This window comes from Penaeus monodon, chromosome 5 (genome assembly GCF_015228065.2).
Source record: "Penaeus monodon isolate SGIC_2016 chromosome 5, NSTDA_Pmon_1, whole genome shotgun sequence".
Classification (NCBI taxonomy): Eukaryota; Metazoa; Arthropoda; class Malacostraca; order Decapoda; family Penaeidae; genus Penaeus; species Penaeus monodon.
The window spans coordinates 57,705,379-57,717,953 of record NC_051390.1 but is presented as its reverse complement, the minus strand read 5'-3'; positions in this window follow the sequence as shown (position 1 = coordinate 57,717,953).

Below are 12,575 nucleotides of genomic sequence, written 5' to 3'. Positions count from 1 at the left end.
AGTTCTTTGTGTTCTTTTTTCTTCATCATAATGTTTAAGTTACTTTAGTTTTTAAGATTATTTTATGGTGGTTGTTTTCCTAAAAACAATCTTTTAATCTCCCAAATAAAGTAACCCCTGTTAAGAGAGCCCTATCCCGTTTTTATCTCCCTTCCCCCCCTCCTCTCTCTCTTCCGTACGTGACCTCAACCTCACCCACGCCCCATCTCATCATCCTTCCATAGCGTAAGTGTCCCTCATCCTAATCCTTACCTCCATCTCACTGGTTACGGATTTTGCTTGCTTGCTTGCTTGAGATTTGCGAAGTTCTGGCTTCGCCCGGGCCTTTCACTTATGGCCCGGCCTGTGTCAGCTTTTTATGGCTGTCTCATTTGTTGGTCTGACACTCGGTGCTTACCGTGGCGGTGGGATTGCCAGCAGGCGCTCCTGTAGCCGTGGTGTAAGCATCTCGCAATAATCCCTTTACCAGCAGACGGCTGTGTTCTGTGGGGTTTCTCTTAGGAATTGCGTGTGCACGCAATTCTCCAAGTAGTTTTACCAGTGTGGCGTTCGGCTCGCCGCAATGCTTGCCAACACCTTCTTCACGTTCTAGGGTTTGTATAATCTGCCATGCACAGTGGTAACCTAGGCACATTCTGTGCAGAATGACTTCCGGTACCTCTGTTGTTATTTCAGAGAGTGCCAGTGGGTTCATAGCCTGTGGCATCTGAAGTACCAGGGGCCCGAGGGGGAATATCTCGTTTCCTCTCTGTGAAGCTGCAGGAGGAAGGGTTGGCCGAACCGTTACACTTCCTCCTAAGTAAATTTCGGCTCTGATGTATTATCATGGGATTTGGGGGCATACCCCGGCCGATTTCGGCTAATCTGCCCGCAAGCTCATTGCCTCTGATCCCTATATGGCTGGGAACCCAGTTTATGATAATTCTTTACCCTGAGCAAGCACCCTTTGTGCTATTGTGCGGATGGTTGTCAGGAGGTAGATGTTGTCAGTGGGTGAGCGCTGCTGAAGACAGTCGACGGCTCCTTTGGAGTCTGTGTGTATGACCACGTTCCTTCCCTCACGGACGCGTGACTCAGTGCTCCCATGATAGCAACAACTGCCTCTGCCTGTAGCGAGGAGGTGTTGGTCTGTTACCCTCATGGATATTGTGGCATCCCTTGCTGCGAAGCCGGCGCCTGCATTGTGGGTCAAGGGATCGACCGATCCGTCCGTGTAATATGTTTCCCGGCTCCCCGAGGGGTGATGGTTGCAATAAACCTCTGGGTTTCTGCCTTTGAGGCTAGGCGTACAATATTCCCTTTTTGCTTGCCAGTCTCTGACGAGAACTATCGAGGTTTTTTGCCCACGGCGGAGCTTCGACAAAGTCCAGGGTGTGGGAGTCCATGCCCTTGGCCAGTAGCGGTTCTTCTGAGTGATGGCGTTTAGCACCCTGGCTGGGGTGAGACAGCCAGATTTTTGCAAAAGCTCTTATTTTGTTCTAGCGTCTGACATTTTGGTTCTTGGCTTGTGTTCCGGGAGCTTGGATGCCCTTTGATAAGATTTGCTGTGCAGCCGTTAGATCAATTCGTGAGGCCAAGGGGAGAAGGTTACCCGTTGTCTTCACTAGGAGGTTGAGGCCTTCGCCCACTTGGGGTACCGGGAATGCCCCTGGCGGCTTCGTTTTGGCTGTTCCAACGGTCTTTATATTTTCTCTTGATGCCAATCAGACGAGAGGCCTAGTCTACATGGCCTGACGAGGGTACGTAGAATGTCTTATTTACTCTTGGGTTCCCCTCCAGCGTCTTCCCTATTGCTTCATGACAGATAGTCTTGCCTTTGTTTCGTCAAGCAGGTATGGACTTTTGTGGAAGGAAAAGGGTCCGGTCATCCTTACCCAAGGTACAGGTATCCTGAACCCACTCCAAGCCCCATTCCCGAATTTTCAGACTTGTGCCTTGAACTCTCTTCTCAGAGCCATGGCTTTGGATTTGGGCCCAGAGATCTTTAGTCCTGTCTGCAACCTCCTTCTGATCCCAAATCCAGACAATGCTGGGACTTTGTTTAGGCAGTGGCTCCAGTGGAGATGATAGCAAGATCGTTGCATAGGAGATGATCTTGCACCCCATGGGAGGTTTATTGTTGAGGATACAGGACATTAGTGTTGTTAAAAAAGGGCTGGACGGGAGAACCCCCCCCTGTTGGCGTTCCATTTTCTAGGGCATGTGCTGTGATAGGTGCCCTTTGGAATTTGACTCTGGCTGTTCTATTCGTAAAGTATCCCCTATCCAAGCCAAGAGCTTACCTCTGTTTCCCTTTTTTGGATCAGGCTCTCCTGAATGGCAAGAGGACTTGCCAATTCGAAAGCTTTCTCCAGGTCAAGGAATACTCCCACAGATGCGCCCGTTTTTATTGGTACTAAAGAGCATGGCTATGCTTGGCGCTGTGCTCATGCCCTGGTGAACCCGTGGAGGTGTTCGTTTTGGGGGGTCCCATTTTCCATTGGAGCCGGTTTCAGTACCATCCTCTCGGCAGTCTTGGCCAGAAGCTGAGGGAGAGAGATGGGGCGGTACTTCCCCCGGGTCCTTTGGTTTAGGGATGGGAACTATGGTAAGCTCTCTTCCAGCTCTGGGGTAGAGTGGAAGTTTCCCCGGGGCTTGTTGTGAGTTGCAGGAATGCAAGCTCACCTACCAGTCCCAGGCGGAGATGATGGGGTTTCGAAAATCCCGTCATCGCCCGGGGCTGAGTTGCAACTGGCTTGTGTGCATCTCTTAGTTCCCCCAGAGAAAAGATAACGTCTGAGTTATCGGGTTCGGCTGCCCCTTCTCTTGAGTGAGCAAGTCTGTCTGGTTGTGGAGGCGTTTTTGTCTTGCCCTCAGTTCCCGGCCTGGCAGAAATGTCGCCTGCTCGTTCTCGCAGAGAACTCTTGCGCCAGTCGTTGGCCTCTGCCTGGGGGTCGTGGTGCGTGCATCTCGGGGGTGAGCGGCGGTGGGCTCGCTTGACCCGGTTGCCATAGCTCTGAGAGGGTGGTACGGTGATCGAAAGACTCACACCCTTTCCAAACCATTTTCCTGCTCACTCTGCTGGCAGTTTCCTTGGCGTCCCTGACAGCCTAACCTTAGGGGGGGCTAGGTTGGGCCCGGGGGTTTTTTGCCTTCGGAAATGTTTTCGGCACATGTTTTACCCTGTGGTTTAAACCTCCCCAATCTCGTCATTGAAGTACCAGGCGTCCTTGTGGGCTCCTGGACCCAGGCCGAGTTTTGGGTTATGGTCAGTGAGGCTGCCTCATCAAAGGCATTTACAAGTCTGGCTTGTAGCACTTCCACATTCTGGGTTGTGTGGGTTCATGCTTCTCAGACAGCGGGCCAAGGCGCTCTGGAACGCCTGCCAGTTGGCCTTGTCTGTTTTCCATCTTGGTTCGGTCGTGGTATTTCGGCTGGGGCCACTATCCATGAGGGTTGTTATAGTGCCATAATGGTCACTAGTGACGGTCTCATCGACACGCCAGCCAATCCTCTCCACCAGAGTCGCAGTGGCCAGGGTGAGGTCTAGGACCCCTCCTCTCACATGCGTTGGCTCCTGGCTGTTGAGGAGACGATTTTCGGGGAAGTCTCGAGCACGTTGGCTATGTGAAAGGCCAGCCGCACCCGGGGCCCTGCAGGGAGCCAGGATGGGGTGGTGTGCATTGAAGTCTCCCCCTATGATCACTCGGTGGTGGGTGGGAAGCCACATACCTGGCTGATGTCTAAGCTACTACAGTGTGGCCTGCTGTACCACGTTGTACAATTTCAGGGGTCCCCCGGCCAGTTGAATCTCGACGGCAAGAGATTCAACATCTTCTCCACAGTGCGGTGCATCGGCTAATTGCGGAGCAGGGGAAATTTTGCGTTCACCAGGATCATCAGGCCCTTTTTGCCATCGGAACGTGGCAGACGTAGACGTGGGTACCCGGAGAAGCGATCAGCTTCCGCTGATAAAGTCTCCCGGAGCATGACGATGTCAATGCTCCTTGATCGCACTATTGCGTGGAGGAAAGGCACTCCTTGAGGAGAAGCCACAGATGCTTCCACTGCAGAATACTTAGATTTCGTGTCATGATGTTACTAATTGATAGTTAAAATCAGAGACATCGTCACATCGGGTGACGGGCGGAGTCTGACAACTCCATTGTGAGATCCTCACTGCTTGAGGGGTCTCTTTCGGCTGTCAGGCTATCCCTGGATCCACTGGGGGGGGGAGAGCCTTTGGTAGCTCTGACTTTTCGTCTTTGGCTTTTCTCTGGCCAGGCTGTTCTGTGCATTGGCTGGCCTTGCCTGGGCAGGCTCAGCTTTTTTCTGATTCGGATTGTGGCACTGAAATCAGCCTGGTTAGGCTTGCCTGTGAGGGCATAGCCTGGGTTGGAGAGGGGAGGGGAGTCTTTGACCTGGGGTGAGGGAGAGGATTGGGCTGATTTGGCCTTCTCATCTTCCTTCCCTTTATGCTTTTCACAGTCTGTTTGAGTGTCGTCATGGCAAAAATCGACTGCCTTATCCGCCTCTTCCTCGGTCCTGGACAAGGATACTGCCCCCTGCTGTGACTACAGCAGTGATCAGGATCGACATGTCCCCCTCGTCGAAGAACATGTCTTCTGGGTTGGGGGGGGCCGTGTGGTGCTGTTGGAACCTTTCTTCCCGTGGTTCCTCTGCACTTTCTTTACTTGGGGGAACTCCTGATTGTTGGAGATCTCTGGTTTCGGCTGGGGGGCAGCTTCCTTCCTCTTAGGAGGTCGGGAAGCCTTTTCGCTTTTGTTCCTCCCCTAGACGTAGGTGCCTGGGGGGGCAGGAACGAAGTCTTAGCAACCTCTTGCCGTTTGAGGGCTGCCTCTTTCCTGACAGAGCAAGCTAGGCTCCAGGCGTGATGCCTCTTGGCACAGTTAGGACATTTGGCTGTTGTGTCCTTCTTTTCTTCTTTATGTGCCTTGATGCACACCTCGGTATTGTGTGCCTTGCTACAGACACCACATTTTGGCTTGGCTGTACAGTTAGCCTGGTGGTGTCCGTACTTCTGGCACTTGAAACACCGAAGTGGTTCAGGCACATAAGTGCGTAGGTGGTAGGTACCCCAGTTACCCAGATCAAGGGTGGAGCTTGGGCTAGCTTTCATGGTCACCAGGACTTGCCTGGTTGGAGTCTTCCCCTTCGACAATCGGGAAGCCTCCAAGACCTGTGGGTGTGTTGCTATCACCTCCACATCGTATGAGACTGAGAAGCCAAGTTGCACCATCTTGACTCTCTTCTCCTCGGGATTCAGTGGCGAGAGGCTCACTTTCCTCCATCTTTTAGCTCCTTTGTCCCCCTGCAGAAACAAAGGGGTTTGGGTTTATCTTTTTGGGGCACGATGATCATGCCCCTGATCTCGTGCAACCCGGATCGACAGCCGGATTTTGCGCTGGCTCTCCAATCCCCTTACCATTTGGTAGGCATTGTCAAAGCCTTCGGGTTTAACGGGGACCTTAAATTGCGGGAAACGCCTTGGGGGTCCAGAACTCGCCATCGGAGTCGGTCTCCGGCCTCGGCCGTTTCGGTCCGCCCTTTCGGCTTGGGGCTTGCTCGTGGAGGAAAACCCGTGTTTGGCTGGTTCAGCCCGGTGCTCCTGATTCAGTCAGTGGGGTCGTCTGAGGGGGGGGCTCAGAGGGACCTTCCTGGTCTGGGTGCTGGCCTGGAGGGGCCAGCAAAGAGAGTCCATCTGTTGGACAATCTGGTGGACAGACATGTTTGTACATGGTTTATTCGTCTTGTCCCCCATTTTCTGTGCTCGGGTTTCTCTTTGCCACCCCGGAGGCACGTAAGGCTTCAGGGTGGCTGCCGTGTCTGGGCCTTGCACGAGTCGTCAACAGTAAGGTCTGTCTGTGGGGGATTTTGGTTTTAATTTTTCCCTATATTTGGCAGTGCTTCCCTCCACTCACGCCCCCACCCACCACGGAGTCCAACAAGGGGAAGCTGAGTGCTAGAACCAATGTCTAACAGCAACAGGGGTGATGAGTGGATATACGCAGCCAATTAGCCGATTGCCACTGGTACACACGGACGGTGTGGGTACCAACGGCAGCATGACTGCTTGGGCCCTAGCCTCCCGATGGAGACCAGGCGATTGACCTGACTGAGCCAGGATCAGGCCACCCGTCCCTTTCCAGAATAGAGGACCAAAGAGGCGTGTTGCTAGCCGCAGGGCGTACTCGTGCACGGCATCGCCAAAACCCCCCAGGACTCCCGTCTCCCCGCTCACAAGGGTGCCACGCACGGCAAAAACGTGGGTAGGTGACAACCTCTGGGGGGTATCCCAGAGGGGATGTCCTTCCCCCTACAGGACATCATTGATGGGAAAACTTCTGCTCCTCCCTCAGTGAGGAAGGGAGCTCTTTCACTTTTTTCCAGGCAGTTCCTCTCCCCTCCTCAGAGGGGACCTGTACCCTTTTTCAAAGTTACGGATTTCCGACACGTAACATTCGGCGCCTGCACCTGCCATGACCGTGGCTCCCTTTGGCGTAAGGAGTGCCAACACGCGAGTGGGGGGGAGGAGATGTCATGGCCCGTGGTGATAACCCATACGTGGTGAGATGCCAGAGCAACATCTCCCCAGAAGTCCTGCCGCCGACAGGGAGAAATCTCTGCTCGCGCGGGCCCAAGGGGGGTAGCCTCCTGATTAGCGATTCACTCGTACTTCAACCGCAGCCTCACGGTTAGCGGAGGGCAAACCCCCGTTGCATGGGGGAGAAGTCCGTCACGGTGGCGCCCCCATGGCGCCGGAATAGGCCACCTTTACCGCTCCCAACCTCCCTCGTTAGCCGGTGGATCCGCAGCCCCGGACGCGGTGGCCTCGCCGACCCGTGAGTTAGTCATGCGAAGTGAGCCACCGTTATGCCAGGGCAGCGAACCCACCGATGGCCCCGAGGCCTCCTTGCTGACCCTTTGTCCTCCTTTCCTCGTCCCATCAGCTTATGCCCCCAACTTTTACCCCGCATGTTGGGTTAAGCCCCGACTCTTTCTCCTCTTACTAAATCATCTCTTCGATCCCCCCCCTTTTATCCTTCCCCTACTCCCACCTTTTTCCCCCCCGGCAAACGGGGTCTTTTCTTTTAACTTTACCTTACCTTACCTTTCCTCTTAGCCTCCAGGCTAGTACAGTGGTAACGTGTTGGCCTTTCATCCGAGGGGTCGGCTGTTCGCGCCCCGCCCAGGCGCGAGAGAAGTTGCAACTGTCGCCTGGAGGTTACTGCTGTGGCTGGGCACCACGGCGAGTAAGGACTAGGTTCAGCCGAGTCAGCACCAGCTGACACACGTGAGCGAGTCGGCATTAGTCGACAAAGGCCGGGCTCCCCTCATGGCATAGCCCGGCGAGGCTAAGCTTCGCATATCGGACTTATCCTTTAACCTTCCTCTTCAGACCTGAAGATGGAATACAGGTGGATTCGAAACTGTAGTCTCACTTTCAATAAATCTAGTTTTTGTATTGTGGGTTTTTATTCCATATATATATATATCATGTATATTAGATTCAACACACACACACACACACACACCACACACACACACACAACACAACACACACATATATATATATACTATATATATAATATAATATAGTTATACTATATATATATATATATATGTTTATATATGTTATATAGATTCATGTATATATATATAATATAATATATATTATATATATATATATATATATATACATATATATATACATATATATAGATATAATAATGATAATACATATATATAATACATATATATATAAATATATATATTATATATAAGATATATATAATATATAATAGATAATAGCAATATATATGATATATATACACACATATATGTACATATGTATATATACAGTATAGATATATAGATAAATATATAATATAATATAAAAATATATTATATATAAAAAAAATAAATATGTAATATATGTTATAATGTATTAATATTAGTTATATATATATATTTTTTAATTTTATATAATATAATTAAAATATTAAAATTATATAAATATATATTAAAATAAATATATAAAAAATTTTTTATATATACACAAAAGGGGGGAATATGTATATTACAGTATAATATATATATTAAATTTTTAATATATATATATTATATTATATAATATAATATATTATATGATATATAAATGTAATATATAAATAAATATAAATACATATATATATAAAATATAAAATATATCATCATCACAAGGGGTAACCCCGCGGGGGCGCAGGGCCCGCACCCCCCTTCGCTCCAACCCAGAGGACCCCTCGGGCGAGTTCCAGGCGGGCACAGGCCCATCCCAAATTTCCCTCGCGAAGGCTCGTCGAGCGCCCAAGATGATCTCCTAGGCGCCCACAGGTTCTCCCCCCCGGGTTGTCCCAGAGAGACAACGATGGGCAGGTCGCCATACTAGCTACCTAGCCATGGGTGGCCAAGCCAGCCCAAGTCAGTGCGGGTCCCAACCCCGGATAAATAGAGAGAATGTACCTAAAAAGGAACACCGGCACTCCCGGGAAAGGGAAGGGGGGCCCCCTCCCACGTACTCACTCAAGGTAAACATAAAAAAAAAACTAAGATCAGCTGTGACCACGGCGACTAGACATGAACCTCCCTTTAAAAAAAGAAAGATATATTTATATATATATATAATATATTATATATATATTATATGCAATATATGTTATAGTATTATAAAACACCCAAAAAAGATATAGTAATAATTAGATATATATAAAAATATATATATATATAAATTTAATAATATAAAATTAATAAAAGGGGGGGGCCGGGTGGCCGAAGGGTTTTTAGAGCGTCGGATAAGACGTCACGAGGCAATCTGATTTCGAGGGCTCGAGTCACGGCCGGCGCTTTGTTCCCTTGGGCAAAAGGAAATTCCCCCTCGATTGCCGCTAGCCATGGGTGGCCAAGCCCGCTAAAATAGTGCGGGGAAATAGAGATGGGACTCGATAAAAAAACACCGGGCGGAAGGGAATGGGAAACACCCCCTCTAAATTGCCCCCAAAAAAAAAAAAAGGGAAACCATGATGTCAAGCCCGCGGTGGGAATGGTTTTGAGCGTCGGACTCAAAACTGTCACGGGCAATCGAATTTGAGGGTTTTGAGTCCCGACCCCCCGTTTTCCCTTGGGCAAGGAACTTCACCTTTATGCTACCTACCTGGGGTGGCCAAACCAGCCCAAGTCAAAAAGTCTGGTCCCAGCCCCGGGTAAAAAGAGAGATTTATTTTCCAAAAAAAAAAAAACAAAAAAAAAAAAAAAAAGGTACCACCGGACTCTCCGTGGAAAGGAACTGGGGACCCTACCCCGTATCACCCAAGAGCCCTACAAAATGAAAATACAATTAAGATAGCGTGACCACGGCGGGTCAGACATGAAACTACCCTTAAAAGAAGAAAAAATATTATATTTATATAATATATAAAATATATATATATATTAATATATATATATAATATAACACCACAAACACACACACACACACACACACAACACCACCACACCACATATATATATTAATTAAAAATATATAATATATATTAATTAATATGTATGTGTGGGTGTGTTTTTTGGTGTGTGTGGGGTTGGGTGTGTGTGTGCGGCGGTGGTGTGTTTGAATTTTTTTTGGGCTATATATATCAATGTTTTTTTTTTGTTTAATTACTTTTTATTTTTTTTTTTTTAATTGATGTTATTTAACTAATTATTAATTTTTTATATTTTTAAAATTTTATTTTATATATAATTATTAAAAATGTTTTTTTTTTTTTTTAATTTTTTTTTTATGTATTATTTTACCCCCTTTACAAATACTCTTATTTCATTTATTATTGGGATACTTATATTCCTTTCCCCAAATGGGGGCTCCTTTTTAAAATTTTTTTTTATCCGGGCTTGGGAAACAAAAAACTGGGTGTTAAGTGATATATGTGTTTTATTATTTTGAAGTGGTTTTAAATGTATCCCCACCCACAAACAAAACCCCAACACCCAACCACACCCAAACCACACAATAATTTTAAATTTATATATATATAATATATATATATATAACATTGATATTAATAATTATAATAATTAATATATATATATATAAATATATATATATATATTTTGGTGGTGTGTGTGTGTGTGTGTGTGTGTGTTGTGTGTGTGTTTGGGTGTGTGTGTGTGTGTGTATGTAGAGTGGTGTGGATATGTGTGTGTTTAGTATATATAACATATTATATATATATATATATAAATATATATTATATATATATAATATATATAGTGTGTGTGTGGTGGTGTTGTGTGTGTGGGTGTGTGTGGGGTTGCGTGGGTGGTGTATATATATATAGATATGTTGTGTGTGGTGTTGTGTATTTGTGTGTGTGGTTTGTGTGTGTGTGTGTGTGTGTGGTGTGGTGATCGTGGTGTGTGTGTGTGTGTGTGTTGGGTGTGTGTGTGTGTGTGTGTAAGTGTGTGTGTTTTTGTGTACTATAATGCATATTATATATAATATATATATATATATATAATAGATATATATATATAAATATACGATAGACAGATAGCCAGACAGAAAGATAGTAGATAGATAGATAAATAATATTTGTATAGATAGAGAGATAGATAAATAGTTAGATTACTGAGATAAATAGATATTTATGTCTACTTGTATAAGGACACGTGATACGGGAATGAATTACTCTATACGGATTATTTATCTCTTTTATCCTTTTTGAAGGTTTTGGATGGACGCAAAACAGTTATTTTTGCTAGTGGTTGCGAGGCCGTCGACAGGTAAGAGAAACCACACCACAACACAAAACACACCCACACACACACATCACACACAAACACACACAAACATCGTAAATCGTTATATAGAGGCATTGTTACTATGGAACATGACAATTTGTCAATCGTGGCATCAGATTTAACTTTATAAGATATCTATGTCTTTTGTATTTCCACGCTATTTATATCTACCATTATTCTATCGGATTGTTGAGATATAAATTAGGTGGTCCATCCCACCTGTCCTGAGAACTATGAAGTCAGATAAGATTATGATATCCATCGGAAATGCTCAGGACGGCCGCATTCACACGTGACGGGGACGTGTTCAACTTCTCCAAGCCAGGCCTTCAAGAAAATTGCTGTTCGACGTCAGAAATCACCTCGCCTTCCATGAACCCTCGAAATGTTTGGAAAATAAACTAATCCCGGATTCTCAGCGACACCCAGAAATTCCCAAAGCAGTCGACTCGGTAAACACACTCTGACGTGGGCGCGACGCCGAGCAGACATCAAGCGGCAGCGTTGCAAGAAGTCCAGGACAGTTTTCCGGAACCAAAGAGCTCCATACAAATTACAATCAAAGGAGACTCAGAAACTAACAATGACCCGCAATCGTACCACCAGTACTTCTGGAAAAGCAATCAGAGACATCCTGCAAAAAAACATCTGACAACGAGGCTATCGGTAGGGCTCCAAGAAGTAATACGCAAGACTTTGCAAGCTGCCGGGTGAGCTTCCCAAAACAAGGCATGAGACCGCAGAGACGACGCACAGAAAACCCCTTGCAGTTGGAATTATTACAGGAGAACTTACAGCCGAATTTCAGTAGCGTTACCAACGACTTCAAAAAATGCCACTGAAGGAGCATCAGAGAGCATATTGCATTCTGGTCGAATTACGTTTCTCCAAGACAACCATTGATGTCAGAGAGGCCTTGCGTGTAGCGCATGCAACACCATTCATACAATGGAACAGGATGACAGTAGAGGAACATCACAAACGGCATGGGAAGGCTCTTCAAGGATGTACATAAGGACTTCGACAACCATCATTATATGGTTACTTACAAATGTCGCATTAAGGATTTCACAGGGGTAGCAGATGTTTTCAAAGTGGTACAGGTAAATCAACAGGATACTACAGGCAAGTCTCTAGGTACGACGGCAGCGCCTTTACCGTTAGCGTCGTATTTCCTATGGTAGAACCAAGAAGTCTGAGATAAATGCTATTAAATAATTCTTGTATTAATGGCTTTCACACGAGCGTATTTTATACCTATCTAGATTACCGTCGTAAAATGTCATGTGTGACAGGACCTGCCTGGATGCGTGGCCGGGGGTATAAAGTGAGCGGGTTGTACCACCTATCCGCCCCTACGATTGCCTTACCCGAGCGTCGAGTGAAGGTCTTCTGGACATTGGCTACGAGGGCGGAGATGGACTGTCATCCAGCGCAGGGACCGTACCAGACGCATGTGAGAACTATTTACCGGACTGCGGAGGAATACTGCAGCGGCTTTGGAAAACTTGACAGAGAGTTCGGCCCCCCCCGGACTCGAGCACATCCACGCCTGAGCAACGTCAGTGTATGAAGCGCGGTGATTGCGACTTTGAGGGACAAACGCGCTTCGCCAAAACGACAGCTTCAGCTGGCGGCAGCGCTGACCGCTTCTATCAGATGGATCTGGGAGTACTCGGGCAAGGCGAAGACTCCAGGCTTACCGATTGAGAAGAAAATCACGACCAAGCAAGGACAAATGA